General features: G+C 41.0%; 1 protein-coding gene across 4 annotated transcripts in view; it reads left to right on the forward strand.

Moving 5' to 3' along the window:
* The window catches only part of CHD6 (chromodomain helicase DNA binding protein 6), a 192,210-nt gene that overhangs the window by 4,613 nt on the left and 166,608 nt on the right, over positions 1–20,989 (forward strand). The window lies entirely within an intron of this gene.

Raw genomic sequence — 20,989 nt, forward strand, 5'->3', positions numbered from 1 at the left:
TTTTCTACTCCTTTATTAATTAAAAATTCTTGTAGGGAGTATTCACTGATCTAATTTTATGGATCAAATATATTATCAGTAAATTTTAATTATATTTTGAAATTTCTTGTACATTATGTGACCAAGGTATTTTATTTTTGGAATCTCTATACTTCTTTTTAAAGATTTATTTGAGAGAGAGTGAGCATGCATGCACGTGGGGTGCAGGGGTTAGGGCACAAGAGGGAGAGAATCCCAAACTGACTCCCTGTGGAGCAGCGAGCCCAGTGCAGCTCCATCTCACAACCCTGAAATCATACCCTGAGCCAGAATCAAGCATCAGTCACTCAGCCAACTGAGCCATCCAGGCACCCCTGGAATCTCTATACTTTTTATTTATTTTATTATTTTTTAAATTTTTTTAAAAAGAGATTTTATTTATTTATTTGATAGCACAAGCAAGGGAGTGAGAGGGAGAAGCAGGTTCCCTGGGGGGGGGGGGGGCACGTGTTGATCCTGGGATCATGACCTGAGCCAAAGGCAGACACTTAACTGACTGAGCTACCCAGGCGTCCCTCTAAACTTTTTTAATTGTAAGATTGTCTTTATATATAAGGTCAGGCTTTGGCTTAAAAGAACTGTGGAAACCTTGGCCTTTAGTTCCTACCTGTTTAGGTTGATGCTTTTTGTCCTGGGATTCATGGACCCCTAGGTCTGGTCTGGTCTGTGAACTCCCCAAAATAGTATACAAAATTTGTGTGTGCACTTTTATGGGAAGTGAATCCATTCTTTTTATGATTCTCAAAGGGATCTGTGACTCCCACCCTCCTTTCCTCTACCCCACCATGTCTTCCCCTCCCCCCTTCTCTTCCCCCACCATCTCTTCCCACCTATGGGCAAAAACAATATTAAAGATCATTGATTTAGGTCATTTCAAAAACAGTTGTTTTGTATGAGCAAAATCTTTTCCTGGAGGCTGACTTTGTTGGGCTTTTTTTTGCCCCTTAGGAGGTACTCTGGTCTCAGTTTGGATCAGTTGGCCTGGGCCTGGTGAAGTACTTAGGCATCACTCCCGACAGCATCCAGGCAAAGGATTATCCCCAGAATTCTTCCCTACCTTATTTTTATACTTGGGTAGCTGCTCCATACCCTTGCTCGTGCACATTGATAAAAGAGTAAAGGTTGGAGCAGGAGCCATGAGGGCAGTTACAGAACAGTCTTAGAGGGTCCTGGGCCTCTCTGCCTCAGCCATCTGCCTCTGCAGATGGGACTGGAGGGGTGGCCACGGCAAAAGCTCCTGACATTTTCTTGCTTTGAATACTTCTTACTCATTCTGTTACTGCTTCATTCAATTTGTTAGGAGGAAAGGGGTTTTTTTCTAACATTGTAAGAGGAACAATTAAAAAACCCCTCCATTTTTATATTCCCCAGATTTTGTATGTGATACCTCGCAACTTTTCTGTTAATGTTAGTTTCAAGTTGAAATTTTCTTAATCGCTGGTTGAGCATGGGAGCTTATTTTACAGATGAGATGCGTATATGTCGAGTTCTGTTAAACCAGATGTTACCATAGGAAAAAGGATCAAATGTTAAATTCTTAGAGCCTTATTTTATAATTTGCTTAAGTAAAAGTCAAGCAACTTGGTAAAACAAAATTCTAGAGTGACAAGAAAATTCTAAAAGTAGTCTCTAGGAAGTGGCCAAACTTGAGAAATCCTGGAAATTTTCTCATAGAAGTTCATTTATTGGGCCACACCAGAAACTGAGTAGAAGAAAAATCCATTTCTTTGGTTTGATATGTAGATGAAGGAAAACACCTTAAGCGTGAGGCGGTTTGGTGAAGGGCATTGACTTCTATGAAGGACTGTTTGGTTTGTTCCTTCCCCTAAGTGTACATGAGCGAAGAAGTGTGCTTGTATTGTTTACTTTGGGTTCAAGGAAACCATCAGTATTCTGAGAAATTCTTTGAAAGATTATGTCCAGTAAGCTAGTTCAAATCATAGATTTTATTTACTGAAAGACATTTTCTATAATTTAACACAAAGACCTTATTAATGTTCATTTGCATATTTTGGCCTAACAACTCTTACGAAGTTAGCAGTCTAAATTCAACTGTAGTTTAGCCTGAAGAAGTCAAGGCACCATCCTTGCTGACCACGTGGCAGAGTCAGAGGTAATTGTAAAAATGTGAAATAAGCTCTTCTAGAGCGAGGCTACTCTTCGTATGCAGATCTGTGCAGGTCTGTGGACTATTCGTTCCCTGTCTGTGATGAGGTAAGTACAGAACTTGAAACATGTAGATGTTTTTACAGCATTTTTTATAAAATTGATTTGTCTGTTGAGTCTAAGAATACAAGATACAAGTTTCTAGTGTAGTCTTTGTTTTAAAAAATTCTTTTTCGTGGTAATTCATTTGTCTGGTATTTTATAAAAGTATTAGTCCATGATGGATTGAGAAATAACAAAAAGTAGTGTTTTTGTTTTTAAGATTTTGTTTTTATTCTTTTATTTTTTATTTTATTTTTTTAAAGATTTTATTTATTTATTTGACAGACAGCCAGCCAGCAAGAGAGGGAACACAAGCAGGGGGAGTGGAAGAGAGGAAGAAGCAGGCTCCCAGTCGAGCAGGGAGCCCGATGCGGGGCTCAATCCCAGTACCCTGGGACCACGCCCCGAGCCGAAGGCAGACGCTTAACGACTGAGCCACCCAGGAGCCTCTAAGATTTTGTTTTTAAGTAATCTGTACACCTAATGTGGGGCTCAAACCTACACCCCCAAAGTCAAGAGTTGCACACTTGCAGCGCCTGGGTGGCTCAGTTGGTTAAGCCTCTCTCTGCCTTCTGCTCTGTTCATGGTCCTGGTGTCCCAACATCAAGCCCCACATCGAGCCCGGCATCAGGCTCCCTGCTCAAAGGGGAGTCTGCTCCTCCTCTCCCTCTTCCTCCCCCCACTCCCCCCCCTTCGTGTTCTCTCTCTTGCTCGCTGACTCCCTCTCTCTCTCACTCTCTCTCAAATAAATAAATAAAATCTAAAAAAAAAAAAAAAAGAGTTGCACGCTTTGATGACTGAGCCAGCCAGGCACCCCCCAAAAGTAGTTCTTAACTCTAGGCAGCAGTACTTAAGGTGATAGGTAACATCACCATTATCATGAAGCTTGTTTAGAAATTCACATCTGGGGCCCCATTCTAGACCAACTAAAATAAATGACCTGGGGTAGGGACCCAGTAATCTTTGTTGAGCAAGCTATACTGATGATTTTTGTGCACATTTAAATTTTAAGAAGCATTGTTCTAGATCAGCACTGTCCGGTAGAAGTTTGTGCTATGATGAAAAATGTCTTACATATGTGCAGGACCTACTAGTCACACATGTGGCTTTTGAGTCCTTAAATGGTGGCTGGTATGACTGAGGAACAGAGTTTTAAATTTTATTTAATATTAGTTAATTTAAATTTAGTCACATAGTGGCACTGGCATTTGACACCATAAGTCTAGATCCTTTAGGGTCCCCCTTTCTTGGGGGGGGCAAAAGCAGATTTTTCCCCCCTTCATTTTGAAAATACAGGATAGGACAGGACTATCCTATAGCTTTAAATGAGACTGAGCAAATTATAGAATAAAAGTTGGCGTTTATTTGCACATTTATATTTACTATTTTTATCTAAAAGTTGATTTGATGTTAAGAAAATAGTAGGGTCAGAAAATAAATTTAGATCTGTCACAAAAGGTTTTGCAAACAGCAGGGTAGCTGTTTTAGTGAGGCCTTGTGACCCTTCATGGCTGTGACTAACACGCACGATGTCTTGCAGTATGACTTCTGAAGCTTTTGTCTTTCCTATAAAGATTTAAGCTTTTAAGTGCAATACTGTAGTTTTCCAGTTCTCAATAGAAAGCACTGGTCATTGGGAGTTCTCATTACTTTAGACTGGTTAATGGAGATTTTTCCTATATAAAGTATTGTTGGTTTATCACCTTACTTAGAGGACGGTTTTTCATTCTATAAAGGCAATCTTTGTTTTCAATAATATTCACCAAGGCTCCCTTGAAAAGTTAAGCTTTGTCTTCTGTCCCCTTCCAATATATTTGAAAATCGATTTGTTAAAAGGATTTCTTTTACTTATTCAGGGTTGTATATGTTTCCCTGCCTCCATCCCCATCTACTTGTACTTCATTTCTAAACTCCTAAAGATCAAGGATAACATCGACTCTAATTGATCAATATCCATTGCAGGATTGGAGATTATTTTGTGATTGATGAGTAGAAGGAAATATCGCTATAAAAGTAAATGAAGATGCACGTGTAGAATCATAGCTTTTTAAAATGCTGCCCAGACACAGTGAGTCTTTTCTAATTGTACCGTAATTTTATTAAATATATTTGCCAGGTTTTAGGTTTTCAGGCAGGAGATTGTTAGTCATATAGGCAGTGACTCTTGAAGCATGAGAGACAGTAGGGGTGTCCCATGTTGTTTATACACTCATATACTGTTAGAATGGGTAGATTCCTTAAAGACCATGGATAGGGCTGCAGGAATAGCAAAATTATTAACGTAGCAGTGTCTGTTGGCTTTGTTTATGGCATGAATTAATCTGTTGTCTTCCATTGGTGTTCATTAAAGACCAGCATCATTTCCCATTTTGTTGTAGGGACGGTCTTAATGTTCTCAGAGTGACAGGTTGCCCTGGCAGGGGCTTCTGTTTAGCTGAAAATGACACAATTATCACTGATCTGGGGACCTAACATTTTGTAAGGTGCTGCTTTGGGTTCTTTTGTTTGACTTTATCCAGAGAGTTTCAAGTTCTTGATCTCTAGGTATGTATACATTTGGATTACTGCTTTGGAGTCTCCTTATTTATTTATTTTTTTTAGAGAGAGAGTGCACACAAGCAGGGGTGGGGAGGGCGTGGGGAAGAGGAGCAGAGGGAGAGTCTGAGAGAGAATCTCAAGATGTCAAGCAGACTCCACCCCAGTGCAAAGCCGGATGCAGGGCTCAGTCTCATGACCCTGAGATCATGACCTGAGTCGAAATCAAGAGTTGTACGCTTAACCGACTGAGCCACCCAGGCACTCCTGCTTTGGAGTCTTAAGGAATTGAAAAACCTGCTCTGTTAGTACTGAGATCTGATAGTTGACAGATCCCAAATTTAAAATGTTTGTCCATTACTTGCTTCAGGGTTGTTCCCATCACTGTCAATTAGTTCCCAGAGCTGGGATTGGAATGTTGTATGAAATGTTACCAAAAGCCTGATTTCATAAGCCATGGCCAAATACCAGTCTCCTTATTTACACATAGTAGTCCTACTCTGTCCACCTTTATCCGCTCTAACGCAGCATTTCATGCAGGCAGAGAGCTCTCCCTGGGTACTGACTTTCCCTGTGTTCACTCCTGAACTAAGCTTTGTTGCTACCATTATAGCTGTGGTTGTGGCAGTTATTTCTAGTTTAAGCTTTAAGCATTATCAGGGCTTACATAATTCAGCATCTCAACTAGATTCTTCTAAACCAAAGCCTCCTTCTGGCTTCTCAGGATTGTAGAGTATTGTCGGAAGGGACTTTGGAGGCCCTCTAGTCCAGTTTCATCGTCTTATGGATGATAGAATGGATTTCTGGTCATGTAAATATTTTGTGAGGCCGTAGAGCCTGTCTATGGGCAAGTTAGGCTTAGAATTCAATTCTCATTTTACTAAGTAGGTCTCTTTCCCTGACTGATGATTGAGGTCCTAAAAACCCCCATGGGAGAATTCCCTTAAGAACTTACAGGGATAATATGGGGGAGTTGTGTTCTGAGATTAGTAGTGAATTTGTGGAAGGCTGAATAATTTTTTTTAATGTTCTCAAAGGTATCAGTGAAATTTTACATGTCTTAAATGAATAAGGATGAGCGGTACTATTTTGGTAACTCTTGTTTACTATGTCTTGTTTACTAGAAACATTTTGGCATGTCGCTCCCTTTTATATCTTGGTAAAAGGCTTGTGGTACTATTTTGGTAACTCTTGTTTACTAATTTTTGCTTACTAGAAACTTTTTGGCCTATCTCTCCATTATATCATTGTGAAATCCTTTGTAAATTTACCTTTGGGTTATTGCAAATAACGTGGATGACGGTTTTTGGGTTTTTTTTTCCACATCTGCATGGTCGTTCAGCTTTTTAATAACAGGGTTATTTGGATAGATTTTTCCCAGACCCCTCAATTATTGTGATCATAATAGCAGCTGCTAATCATTGAGCGCTTACTGTGTGCCAGGTATGGTGCTAGGCTCTTTCCTAGTGTGGTGGTTATTAGGGCTGCTCACTGATACTCTTTTTTTTTTTTTTTTCCTCTTCTGGGTACATGGTAGGATAGCACTTCTCCATCACCTTGAAGTTGAGCGTGGCCATGTGACTCAATTTGGATATTGAAATTTGAGTGCAAGTGATGTGAGACACTTCTAGGCAAATACCCCTCTTTTTCTGAAAGGATTCTGAAGTGGTTACATAGTGTAAGCAATAAGCCTATGCTTAAGCCACTGAGTTTTTTAAATGTAGTTTCAGCTGTAGTATAAACCAACCCATCCTGATGAATGTAAGTATACATGGATTCTCATTGTTGATCCTCATGGCTAAGTGCTGATATTAGCCCATTTTATAGTTGAGGCAGTGGAGACAAAGGAATTATATTTACTTGTCTAGCAGAACTGGTAGCCCAGGCACTTTGAGCCGTACATTCTTCTTTTTTCTTTTCTTTTCTTTTCTTTTCTTTTCTTTTTTCTTTTCTTTTCTTTTCTTTTCTTTTCTTTTCTTTTCTTTTCTTTTTTCTTTCTTTTCCCCCCAAAGATTTACTTATTTATTTGAGAGAGGGAGGGAGGGAGAGAATGTGACCAGGGAGTCAGGGAGTCAGAGGGAGAGAGAAGAGAATCCTCAAGCAGATTCCCCCCTAAGCGTGGAGCCCAGTGTGGGGCTTGATCCCAGGACCCTGACTGAGATCATAACCTGAGCTGAAATCAAGAGTCAGATGCTTAACCGCCTGAGCCACCCAGGCACCGCAAGCTCTACATTCTTAAGCACTACTTAAGTTTGCCGTCATTCTGTATGCTGTACCACCTCAGTATCCATAACTTCATGCTGGAGCTTATGTTTACTTCTCTCTTCCATCCCTTCTCACCGGTGCTCCTGAAGTTCCAGGTCCAGCGGTCTCTTACCAGCATTTATCCTTCCCAGTGTTGTACTGCAGAAACCTCCATTCCTTTTCTGTCATCCGTTACCTACTTTTATTGCCTTCTGGAGTTCCATCTTTCCTGTGACAGGTATAGTTCCTTGCCTTGGATATCCTTGCGTCTCTAAAGTTTTCAGAGTAAATTTCTCAGAAGGCCACATTCAGCTGTACGAGTAGGAGGCTGCCCAGCAAAGGCATTGCAGCATAGTGGTTAAGGGTTTGGCTTCTGAATCGTAGTTCTGCCACTTACTGGCTGTGTGAACCTCCCTATTCCTCAGTTTCCTCATGTGTACAATGGAGGTAATAATAATACCTATCTCATATAGTCCTTTTGAGGATTAAGTGAGTTAATTTATGTAAAACCTTGGAATAATGCCTGGCACATTGTAAGCATCATATAAGTGTTTGGTATTATGATTTTAAAGAATCAAGCATCAGGGGGCCAAGATGAGTAGAAGTAAGTCATTACTGATCTTAATCTTTCTGATGTTAACATATTAAAGGTTTAATACCACACTTAATATAATTTTTCCTTTTGCTTTAACAGGGATTGCTGAGCAACTCTACAGGGTACTCTGCTCTGGGGGAAAATGACCTAGAGCTTGCCCCCAAAGAATTTATAATAAAGGGGAGAGAAGATATACATAAATACCTGTATACAGATAATTGTGCTATTGCCAGGTAGTCCATAAAAAGTGTTCTTTGGGAGTTCAGAAAAGAAGGAGGTAGGAAATCAGAGAAGGCTTTGAGTCAGGACATTCATTCAGTTTGGAAGGGTAGGCAGGATTTGGATGTGGAGACTGGGTGTGGTAGGGAGGAAATAGCCAGGTGAAAGGAAGCCTTAGATCAGAGGCCTATAATAAACATGTTTGTTCATCCATTCAGCAAATATGCAGTGAACATTTACTATGTGCTAGGTATTGATGTAAGCCCTGGGGATGCCGCAGTAAACAAAACAAAGTTCCTGCTCTCAGGGAGCTGTGTTACAGTATTTGAACGTACAGAACCATAATGTATCAAGCAGTGATAAGGACTAAGACAAGTGTTAGGAGACAGAGTAGGTTTAGGTAACTAAGAACAGTATGATTCATTTCTAATGTTTTTCTTAGGGTATCTTTTGAGGAAACCCAAAGCCGAGCTAAATGGCTTTTTCATGTGCACCGGGCCATATCTGTGCTGTTTTCTAGTTCTCTGTTCTTTGTTCTTGGCCTGTCTAGATATATTTTAAGTCCCAGTGTCTTCATGAGGCTATCCCCCTCTGTATCTGCCAGAAGCACCCCCTTCCTTTCTGCACTTCTGGAGTCAGTTTTGGCCTATATAACTAATTTGGCATTTCCTACTTTTTAAAAAAAGATTTTATTTATTTCACAGAGAGAGAGGGAGCATGAGCAGGGGAGCGGCAGAGGGAGGAGAAGTAGGCTTCCCGCTGAGCAGGGAGCCTGAGGGGGGGCTCGATCCCAAGACTCTGGGATCATGACCTGAGCCAAAGGCAGATGCTTAACTGACTGAGCCACCCAGGCGCCCCTGGCATTTCCTATTGAACTGCCTTTGTCTTTTCTCATATTGTTCATCATTTATTCCACAAGAATGTGATGCCCATTTATTTAGTAAACAACTTATTGGACTTTGATTTTGTTTCAGCCATGACTGGGCACTGGGAACTTGAAGATAAATGCACATGGCCTATGCCCTTGAGGAATGCACAGTCTGTTAGAAGGGGAGAAATGTAAACTGCTACTACAGACGTGATAAATGTCAGATTAGAGCTGCGTCCAGAGTTTGTTGGAATGCAAGAAGAGGGAGCAACCATCTACCCAGGGGAGTTGTTTAAGAGTTTTACAAGGAAGAAACTTTTAATTTGTTCTCGAAAGTTGATTTGGAATTTAATAGTCAGAGACTGGGATTGGTGTCTGTGAGTTTGGAGAGCCTTTTATGCATGGGACATACCGTGTGAAGGGACGGAGGGGAATGGTAAGTTCCTTGTAGCTGGAGTACAGTGCAGGGTTGTGGATTTGTGGTGGGCGATAGGCCTGGAGGAGTAGATTGGAGACATTGAAAGGCTTTGAAAATGATGTACGGAGTTGAGATTTGTGTGGGCAGTGAGGAATCATCAGAGGTTTTACAGCCAGGGAGTAGTTTGTATTCTGTCCTCGGGCAGCAGAGGTTGGTTTAGATCAGTGCTGCTCAGATTGTCCTGCACATGAGAATTACTGGAGAGTTTTAGAAAATACCGGTACTAGGCCACACACAGTAAGATCCTTGTCTGAAGCAGGGACTCAGGTATTAGGTTTTTGATAACTTCCCAGGTGATTCGTGTGCCACCCAAGTTGGAGAACCTGTGGTTAGAGAGGTCTGATGACAGGTCAGTAAATGAGGAGGCTGTGGCAGTGGCCTGGCTAGGAGAGAAGTCTTTGAATTGAGGAATTGGGAACTGGGACAAGGGAAGACTGAGCCAACCATTGTTATTTTTCTTCAGTTTTCTCTGTGTTTGTTTTCAACAATATTGCGGCCCTCCGGGGGTGTAAGGTCCAGTCTTTGTGCTTTGAATTCCTCAGATATTTGTACATAGTAGGTTCTCAATAAATATTTGCCTTGATTAAAGTTCGTTTTCTTTTGTTCAAGTACTCAGAGTTGATTACTTAAGGCATTTTTATTTCATTTGCTTCTTTCCCTTTTGTTATTAAATGGAAGTTCCTTTAGGGATGCAGGGGGATGGAAATGAGACTTTTTGGTCAGTTTTACTTCCTCATAATTCCAATTAAAGATCTAGGAAGTTAAAATTCAATAATTCAACAATAAGTCTGCATATGGATTTGGTTTATCTGTATGATCTTTCCTTAGTAGTGCAACTAAGTAAGTTTAACTCTTGACATTTGTGTAAAACCCATCATTGGTGGTACACCGTTAAAAAAAAGTATTTTTTTGTACAGTTTTATTTATTTAAGTAATCTCTACATCCAGTGTGGGGCTTGAACTCACGACCCTGTGATCAAGAGTTGCACGCTCCACCGACTAAGCCAGCCAGGCACCCCAAGATTCTTAAAGTATCGTTAAGGTTCATCTTCCACAACAACATGTAGAAAGTGAGCCTTAACCCTAGATTCTGTTAATGTGTGTAACTCAGGAATTTATCCACGTGGTATAGAATCTGACTTGCCTTGTGCACTTGAAATAATTTTTCTTTGCCAAATGTATTTGTTTCTGAATGGGGATAGTATTTTAAAAATGCTGTGAATCATTTTTATGTGAACTCTTCATTCTCTAGTCTCAGAGAGGGGAATTGGAACATACAGAAATTAAAAACTTTTTTATACGTGACACCATTTATACCTCCCCTCTGCCGTTTGGTATCTTGAAAAACATCAGACCTATAGAAAGGTATGGAAATGGTACCATTAACACCCATCTCCCCTTTACCTAGATTCACCAGTTACTGTTTTGCCAGATTTTCACTTGCTTGCTCGCTTGTGCATGCACTCCCTCTTTTTGGCCATCTTCTTTGAGAGTTACTTGCAGACAGACGTTATGACACTTCACCCTAAATACTTTTGCATCTTCATCCTGAGAGAAAGGGTACACATAATTATAATATAATTACATCATTCAGGACACTTGACATAAAACCAGTACTTAGTCTGTATCAAAATCTTACCATTCATGTATTCTCCAGCTTTTTTATTTTTCTTACTTTTGAATCCAGTGAAGGACTGTGCATTGGATTAAGTTGTCATGTGTCCTTAACATTCCAGTATTGATTAGTGTGACCCAGTAGTCTCGGGATTTGAGAAATGGAATGAAAACCTCTGTTAAGGGACATGTGGCCCAGCTTCCCATCCTTCTTCCCTGCTTGCCTCCTCCACGCTCTCCCCGGCTGGCTGGGAATGGGCCCTCCGAGACTCAGAGTTCTGAAGTGGAACCTTACATACAGGGCAGACCTGCCTGTACACATCTTCCTGAGGCTAGGAGAGACTTTATCCTGAACAGGGTTATTTTTCATTTTAGGAGTAAAGCCATTCTGGTTGCCCAGGTGCTTCACTAAGGAAAAGAAAATATGATCGTGTTAATGAGACTATGAGAAAAGATTTTCATAGTTGATTCTAAATCATCTGAAACGTTAGAAGTTAGTTGTCCTCTGCTGTTTCTTGAGGACCACTGATTATCAGGATCTTGTCTTTATATAGTTCATGGGGTTTTCTTTTCTTTTCTCTTTTTTTTTTTAACTAGTAGGACCTCCCTGCCCCTGCCCCCCTTTAAATAGTCCAGTGGTTGTATGGTTTTGCCTTTTCACTCCATCCTAGGCAGACTTCTTTTGCTTTAGCTCTTCGTGCCCTACAGTCTGTTTCCATCCTCCCCGTTTGCTCCAAGCCCTCATTTCCAGCTACCTGTTCCACATGCAAAACTGAACTCAATATCTTTTTGTGTAAACCTGAGCATGGGTTTGAATATCGGATGGGGGATTCACTAGGGAAGATGGTGTTTCACTAGGGAAGTAGGAATATTAGGGCGCTGTCCCTTATCAGCCCTTCCCTCTCCCCTCTGCCTCCCCACTACCTCATGGGAATCAGGTGAGCCAAAGGCAGGGCCTTGCCGGTACCACCATTTCTGGCTCAGTGTGGAGTCTTGGAAGTTAGGCTTCATGGAATGAATTCTTTTAACCCAGTGTTTTTCTACTGTTTTTTTCATTATGATTCCAAGAAGCCCTTTAGGACAATTCTTTTTTTAGCATTAAAGCCCTCCTACCGATGACATTTTAATACCATGAATATATAGTGTATCTGTGTATATAGTGTGTGTATGTCTGTATCATACATGAACAAGTGAGATATTTTAACCCTCAAGAACCACTTTTTGTCCCCTTGGAGTGATATTGCCCCACTGAAAATACATGTTTTAACCAGACTAGAGGCAGTCTAATGCCTTAGAAACAAAGCAGGCAGAAGAGTCCATTTGCTGACTTTACTGTCCACAGAGAATTTACCTTAGGCTCGCATCTGACTGCTGAAACTGGAGTTTCATAATCCTGTTTTGACCACGACTCACAGTAATAACATCACAATATATTGTGCTCAGTATACACACATATATGTAATTCAAAGGTTTTAATACTCAGTATTTATTCTTACTACTTGTGATGCACTGTATCCACTGTATTCTTGTAAAGATAGTTTTATTAAGGTAATTTACATATCATAAAGTCACCTGTTTTTATTCTGTAAATTTTTTTAAAAGATTTTATTTACTTATTTATGAGAGAGAGAGAGCAAGTGCGTGGGGCGGGGGAGGAGCAGAGGGAGAGGGACAAGCAGATTTGAGTTGAGTGCGGGGCTCTATCTTACGACCCTGAGGTCATGACCTGAGCTGTAATCAAGAGTCAGGTGCTTAACCAACTAAGCCACCCAGGCGCACCTATTCTGTAAAATTTTTAATTTAAAAAGAAATGCTTGTTGTGATCCACTGACTCACAAAAGCATGACAGCCAGCAGGAGGAGCAATGCTGGGGAGTCTAGAGACTACTGTACGTCCACTGGAGAGGCAAGAAGAAAGGAGTGAGGGACGTCCTGAAACACTGTGTTCACTGTAGTCATTGGACTTTGTTTCAGTAAATGCCCTTGAACTTGATCAGGCTGGCAGTTTTACTTCTTGGTATGGAATGAAGGCTGGGGAGCTCATGGCAGGAAAGGGCTGCAGTGAGTTTTTTAAGCCCACAGGTAAAACTGCTCTGATGGCGACCATGGCTTGCTTCTCAGGAAGGTGAGTGACATGGACAACTTCATTCTTTGATTTGTGGTGCCCTGCTCCCCTTAAAAGAAAGGAAGGAAGAAAGAGAGGTCGGGTTGGAGGAGGGATAATAGGGGGAAGGTTGATTTAACGTTAGACAGTAGAGCCTGAAATTCTTGAAATCCTCATTATTTAGTGGGTTTATGCATAAGAATATTTGAGAGAGTGACTGTAAGGATCTGTGTATTTGATTAATTTGCTGTCATTAATCTGCTAAAAGAGTATAGAGCAGTGAGGAAATGAAATAGGAAACTACCAGTTTTTATTAGAACAGAAGGAGAGAGGGTGTAAAGAATGAGGTGTAGCTTTGCTCTGTTGGGGTGTCTTCATGGTCAGAGGAAAGCCTGGGATATAGCTACTGGGTATCAGCTGTGCAAACAAGGAAGCCAGTGCTAGAAAGGCCAAGAAGGTAGATTTTGCCCATCTAATTTTGGCCCCAGTGCCAGACAAGGCAGGAATATGATAGAACCAAATAAAGCTGAGGCATCCCATCCCAGAGAGCAGAATAATTAGAGCAAACTTGTATTGAGTGCTTCCTATATGCTAGGTATTAATCATTTTATATTCTCTCACTTAATCCTTTAAAACAGTATGGGGTTATAGATAACCTATTACTCCCTCATTTTACTAATGAGGAAACTAAGGCACAGAGAGGTAAAGAAACTAGTTCAGGGTCACATGGTTATTTGTTCTTACATGGAATAGAAATGAGCAGGGCACTGGAGACCCTGCCTTCAAGTGAGTGAGCTGGCTACTTCTCAGGCCATGTCTGCTGTGCCATACCTCTTTTCAGGAGCATGGCCTTACCTGGCGGATCCCATGATCTTCATTTGTCATTTTGTCTCCAGGTTGCCACCCTGAGGTTCATTCTTAGAGCCTGGTGACCACAATACTAAAAATAACATTGTCCTAGACAATATTTATAGTTTTTTCACTCCCTCTTGAGTACAGACTGTGCCTTATCTGGGAAATACCACTTATTTTAGGACTCTAGAGTTGGACATTTAAATGGTAAGGCTTTTCCAATTTGGTAGTCATATTTCAAGTCAGTGCAGCAGGCATTTACATGCTTCCTAAGTACCCTGCCGTACACTTGGTCCTGGAGGTAATAAATGTGGTCACAGTGTAGTAGGGGAAATAGACAAGACCAATATTCAGATTGCAGTGAAACTAAGTAAGTAGGGAGGAGAGAGAAACATAGAGGAGGGTAAGAAGATTAGGAAGAACTTCCCAGAGGAGTTAACATCCAAGCTGGGTTTTGAAGGATAAATAGGAGTTTGTCAGGTAGGTAGACAATTGCAGAATAATTAAGCGAGACTTGCTGGAGAGATGGGCAGAAGTTCCCTTCTGATATTATTGCCAATGTGTCTAGATTCTTAATGTAGTAGAAAGAACTTCCGGTTGTAAAATTCCCTTTCTTCCTCTAGTGTCTTGAAATGCCATTGGGATCCCAGGTTTCAGCAGTAGTGCTGTACAGGTAGGGATTCTGCTTTGGGCCTCTTGTAAGAAGGAGAGAGGCTTCCCAAGTAGCACATGCAGGCATGCTGCAACTTTGGACAGAAGCAAGGGCCCTGTGTGAGGGGGTGATGGTGTTCCCTGCACCCTAGCTCTAACCAAGGCTTTGATTGCAACTGCTTGGTGAACTTTTTCTTCTCTCTCTCTTTTTAAAGACTTTATTTATTTATTTATTTATTTATTTATTTATTTATTTATTTATTTATTTTAGAGAGAGAGTATGAGAGAGCACGAGAGCATGGTGAGGAGAGGGAGAGGGAGAAACTCAAGCAGACGCCTTACTGAGCATGAAGCCCGATGTGGGGCTTGATCCCATGACCAAGGGATCGCAACCTGAGCCCAAACCAGGAGTTGGATGCTTAACCGACTGCACCACCCAGGCACCCTGAGATTTCTCTTTTCTTGTGTGAAAATAGTTGATTAATTGTTGTTATTCAGAAGGAATTTAGTCATTCAGCCACAGATGTTTTCTGAGCACTAAGTTTTTGGGGGTGGAGGGTAGATGAAGACCATACATAGAATTTGGGTCTTTGAAATAGAACATTATTCATTAAAGTGTACAGATCTGAAGTGTACTCCTGGGTGGATTTTTGCATGTGAATATATCTGTGTAACTACAACATTCAGATCAAGATAGAGAACATTTCTAGCACCCCAGAAGTTTCTCTCATTGCTCTTTTCTGATAATACTTATGCCGCCCCACAAACTCCCCAGCATTAGTCTGATGTCTTTTGCCAAAAATTAGTTTTGCCTCTTTTTGAACTTTAAGTGGAATCATAGAGGATGTACTGTTTTGTATCTGGCTTCTTTCATTCAACCTTATGATTGTGAAATTTACCCACCTTTTTGGGGAGCCTTGATTATTTACTGGTCCCCTGCCAGGAGGGGCCTAGAATAATCACATGTGATTGATGCCATTGAGTACTGGCTTTCATTTGTTCAGTGGACATTTCCAAGTGCCACATAGCAGGTGCTTTGGAAGGGCCTGGTGACCAAAGATAAGTAAGTGCTTGCCATCAAGGGGCTTTCAGTCTAGTGAACGGGATGGGCACTTAATTATGAGAATAAAGAATTGGTCGCCTTTTAGGGGTGAAAGTGGTTTTTGAGAGACTTATAGAGGAGGTGAGATTTCTTCTAGTAGTCAGAGGATTACTAGAAGTTTTCCAGGTGGTCAAAAGGTGATAGCACAGGTGTGGATGTATGAAGCAGCATGGTGTCTTCAGAGTCCTTTGACTTTAGATTGATCTAGAGGTGTAAGAATGCCAAAAATATCACTTTGGGAAGACATTTTGAGGAAACCGTTGGTGTAGAAGTTTGACCTCCATCTTAGGCTGGGTCCATGGGAGATGACCACTCTAGGGAATGGTTGTAAATGTGTCATCATGGAAAAGGCAGGGAGTGGAAGTGAAATTTAGCTGTAGCTAAGGAGAAACTTCCAGCAGTGCTTCTACTGTTGTGGTAAGAAAAACTTTTATAAGGTTAGGTGAAACTACAGAGATGCTTATTATGAATGTGGTGTCTTTTCAGTAATTGAGATGACTTGAGATGTCCCATAAAGCCATCAAAAATTCCCTGAGGTGGGGTGGCTGGGTGGCTCAGTTGGTTAAGCATCTGACTCTTGGTTTTGGCTCAGGTCACGATCTCATGAGCTGGTTGAGCTCTGTGCTCAGTGGGGAGTTGGCTTGAAGATTCTCTACTTCTGCCCCTCCCCCCATTTGTGCCTGCTCTGCTCACTCTCTCAGATAAATAAATAAATCTTTCTAAAAAATTCCCTGAGGGTGGATTTAGATGCAGTTTCTGTCCTCCGTCATGGGATTTTGTAGCAAAATGTGTTCCAAATGTGTTCCCTGTTACATCAGTTTGCTGGGGCTACCGTAACAAAATACCTGGACTGGGTGACTTTCACAGAAATTCATTTTCTCACGATTCTGGAGGCTAGAAGTCCAAGATCAAGGTGGCAGTTTTGATTTCTTCTGAAGGCCCTCCTTGGCTTGTAGTCCTCCTTCTCACCATGTCCCCACATGGGCTTTTCTCTGTACTCTGTTCTAATCTCTTCTTAAAAAGGAGGCCAGCCATATTGGATTAGGGCCCACTCCAATGACCCCATTTTAACTTAATTACCTATTTAGTAGCCCTGTCTTCAAATACAGTCACATTCTGGCATACTGGGAGTTAGGGCTTCAGCATATGAATTTGGTGTGTGGAGAGGGTTACACAGTTCATTTCATAACACCAATGTTTCATAAGTTGCCATAATGTTGTCAGGCTGTACAGGGGTTGTCACCTGAGAAGAGTGGGGCGGGGGTGGCCAAGGACAGCACCAAGAAAAGCAGGTTGTAGACCAGTCTGGTGTAACCCCTCTGAGGGCTGGACTTTTTCTTCAGTGGCCATCTCGAGTTCATAGTGGCTCATCTGCACGCACAGACCTGTGAGCCTTGGCTCACCTGTGGTATTTTATCAATTAATAAAGGGTGAAAATAGGGACTAGAAAGAAAAGAACCTAAACTGAAGGCCAGGTGGACATCACAAAGAAGATAGTTTCATAGCTTTCATAACTTTTTTTTTTTTTTTTTGAAGATTTTATGTATTTGGGGCTCCTGGGTACCTCAGATGGTTACGCGTCTGCATTCAGCTCAGGTTGTCATCCCCGGGTTCTGGGATCGAGCCCCGCCTTGGGCTCCCTCCTTGGCAGGGAGCCTGCTTCTCCCTCTCCTTCTACTGCTCCCCCTGCTTGTGCTCTCTCGCTCTGTCAAATAAATACGTAAAATCTTAAAAAAAAAAAAGATTTTATGTATTTATTTGAGAGAGAGAGAGAGCGTGCATGTGAGCTTGAGCAGGGGGAGGGGCAGATGGAGAGGGAGAGGGAGGAGCACACTCCTTGCTGAGCAGGGAGCCTGTTGTAGGACTCAGTCCCAGGACCGTGAGACCATGGCCTGAGCCACAGGCAGACGTTTAACCGACTGAGCCACCCAGGTGCCCCATTACTTTCATAACTTGTAATAACCTGTTCCTCTGCTGAACAAATCATATCCCTCTGATCTGCCATCTAACCATTTTCTTTGATTGGGCTGGCATTAAACAGCCTTGACATTCTCCTTATCAAAACTTTAAATGCCGGAGAGTTGTTTCTAAATCAGATCGCCTCAATCTTCTTCCTCCTGGGGGCAGGAAATTGTTGTCTGTGGAAGGATTTTATTTTGAATTTTCTCCTATGGCCACTGAGAGGGTGGTGGGTGGGGATTTTTCTTTCTGTTGATGAAGCCTCTTGAAAGTGCTTTTCAAGAGTCACACCTTAAATTTGTTTGTTTGGAGACAGAGAGGACTCTTAGTAGGACTGCTTTTGTTGTAATCAGCATTGAAATTCTGTGGTAGCAGATGAGGCTTGTTATACCTACCTGATAACTGGAAGTTTTTGATTTTCAAGGTAATGGTGTTTATTATAATGGTATTATAATGGTCTATGTCTTAGAGTTGCTGTTCGAAGAACCTTTTCCAGAATTAGATCTTTAAAGCTTCTAGGCTATTAAGAGAACTCATGCAGAGTTGAATGAGATGTATTCACTCACACGCACTCATATTAGACCTAGCCTAATGTGAGGCAGGGATCTGGGGAAGTCCTGGCATGCCCCAAGTGTTTTCATGCTGCATCCATTAATGCCAGGGCAGTTCCACTGTCTTTTTGTTCCGTCCATTAGTGGTGGGCTGGTTGACCATGAATTCCATTTTGCCAGGATGGTTTGGGTCAGAAGTAAGCATTTAAAAATCTTTGAACAACAGTCAAAGATAGTGTGCATTGTGGCTCTAATTTCTGTTTATACTAATAGAATATTTGTGTTGTCTTTGACTTACTTAGCTGTTCACTGAGGAGTGAGGTTCTTTTAACAGATATTACGGAGTCATTGTTAATTCACTTAACAAGGAATAAGTTCATTGTTTGAAATGGGTCATAGTTCGAAAGTGTACCTAGCATTTTAGTTACTTTTTGAAGAAAATAGGACTGTTTTTCTCCAGACTTTCTCTCTTTAAGCCAGTAAACAGTATTTCTTGTAACCCCAGCAAATTAAGTATTTTAACTTTCCAAATTTTTATATTTTGTTTTCATTATCTTTTCTACCATTTCATTCTACTCTAATCTTAGATTTGACTCTGTCCACCCTTTTTTCTTTTTGTGGTTTGTGACATTTTTCTTTTGTACAAACTAGGTCAATAATACTATTCTATAAAAGTGTTTTTTAACCATAAAAGTGCTGACGGTACTAAAGCTCAGGTTATAGAAAATCTGGGACCACTGGACGGACAGCAGACTGATTTGAAACTCTGTGTACCTTGGTAGAGTGGTGTGCATGTTTTATTGGCATCTTCCATTGGTGGAAATACTTGAGCAGTTGCTGCCATATATTCTAGACATGTCTCGACTTTCTTAAGAGGTGTTTTTTTTTTTAACCCATTTAATGAGAAATATTTCAACAAAACAATTCAGATGTTTTCTGACCTCTTAAAGGGGAGAAGGGAGAGATGGAATCCATAGGTTACATTGCACTGGGGATTAGGAGCTCTCAGTGTAGCCTGTCAGTGCTCCTAGAGAATTTTCTTAATCCTTGTGTTTTAGTTAGGTCCTTTTAATTGCAAGGAACAGAGATTTAGGCCAAGTTAGTTAAGAAAAGTGGTGTGAAATGGTGTGGTAGACTGAGTCATTGGCCCCACTTACTCTTCTGTAGTAGTATTTTACATTCATACCCTTGCCATAATTCATGGATGGAATTATATCGCTATTCCTTGATTTTAGGGTTGGCTGTATGACTTGCTTTCACCCAGTAGCATGTTTCATATATTCATGAAAGCACAGGTTTGCAGCAGGTTTCTGTTGATAGGCTTGTCCTCTCATGCCTTTGCCATCACCAAGAGAAGAACCCTGAGTAGTTATAGCCTCTTTAGCATAGACCTCAGAGTGAGACAGCAGAACAGGGCAACCCCAGCAGACGTGTAGTTTAAAGCAGAGTCAACCCAACTCACATGCCTGAGGTAAAGTTAAATGCTTATTGTTGTATGCTTCCAAGATTTTGTGGTCTGTTGTTATGCAGCATTATTTTGGCAATAGATGACTTATATAGTCATCCTGCTGGATCCAGGACGGTTCCTGGGCCTTTAGTGACTGTCTCTTTTGGATGGTCTGTCCCAGTACTGTACCATTTACGGGACTCCCAGTGAATCTGCCCCATTCTTCTCTTCCCACCCACTGACTTCTTCATTCTACCTTACTGCTCTCCTTTACTTTATAGTTTCTGTTTACTTATATGTTATGTTCTCTCTTAATTTTTCCATGACCAGGGTCCCTGTGGCTCCTCCAGGGTCTCAGTCTCATGATTTCTCAACCTATCCTATTGCTTAATACCCTCTTCTTTAGATTTCAGATTTGAGAGGAAATCAGTTTTGCCTTGTAGGGTTTTTCCTCTCCCAGAAATGTCATGTCCTCACTTTTTGGTCTTTTTAGGAATTGGCTGCCCTTGGGTTAAGGGTCTGCCTCTGGCCCAATTTAGATGTGTCTGGGGGTGTGTTGGGAGGAGGAATGTGTCTGAAATACATAGGCGCCTAGTACTTGCCTTACTAACAGAGGCTGTGAATGTGTGGAAGACTTAGTGTTAAGACAAGTCTTTTACACAGTGTTATATGTCATCTGGGGATTTTAGTGAGTGTTAGAACTTGTCAGTTCCTGGGCTCATCAGTTCACCCGAGGGCAAGCTTTTAACTTGGCTCTTGAAAGCTTTTAATTTTCTGGGGCTGCATTCCATTTTTCATTTTCCTAGTTCTAAGATACCAACCTTATAGCATGAATTCACAGGATGAACCTCTTTCAAGGGAAAAGTGAGAAAAGAGATCATCTACTGGAAGAAAAGCTGACTCATGTAAAACCTTCCAGAGTTGAGAAGCAAATAAGTCCACTTATTCTGAAGTTCTGAATTTGCTGGTTCTTGAAGCTTTTTTGTAGATTCTTTGGGATTTTTTCCATTGATAGTTATGTCAAGTGCAAATAAAGACAATTTTATTTCTTTTTGTTTAATCTGTATACCTTCTTTTTCTTGTCTTATTGCACTGGCTAGGACACTGGTATGGTGTTGAATAGATGTGACGAGATTAGACATCCTTGCTTTGTTCCTGAATTTAGGGGAAATGATACAGTTCCATTAACCGTAGGTTTTTCATTAGTGCCTTTTATGGGGTTGAGGAAGTTCCCTTTTATTCTGAGTTTGCTGAGAATTTTTATCATAAATGGTTGTCAGATTTTGTCAGATACTTTTTGTGTATCTATTGAGATGATTCTGTAGGTTTTTTTCTTTAGTCTGTTGATACAGTGAATTACATTAATTGATTTTTGAATGTTGAATCCTTCTTGCATACCCAGGATAAATCCCACTTGGTCTTGATGTAGTATCCTTTTCATCTATTGCTGTATTCAGTTCATTATAGTATTTTGTTAAGGATTTTATTGTCTTTGTTTTGATCTTTGTGTTTGCCTTGTGGTTT

The sequence above is a fragment of the Ursus americanus genome, chromosome 22 (genome assembly GCF_024610735.1).
Source record: "Ursus americanus isolate L20-20 chromosome 22, mUrsAme1.1.p, whole genome shotgun sequence".
NCBI lineage: Eukaryota > Metazoa > Chordata > Mammalia > Carnivora > Ursidae > Ursus > Ursus americanus.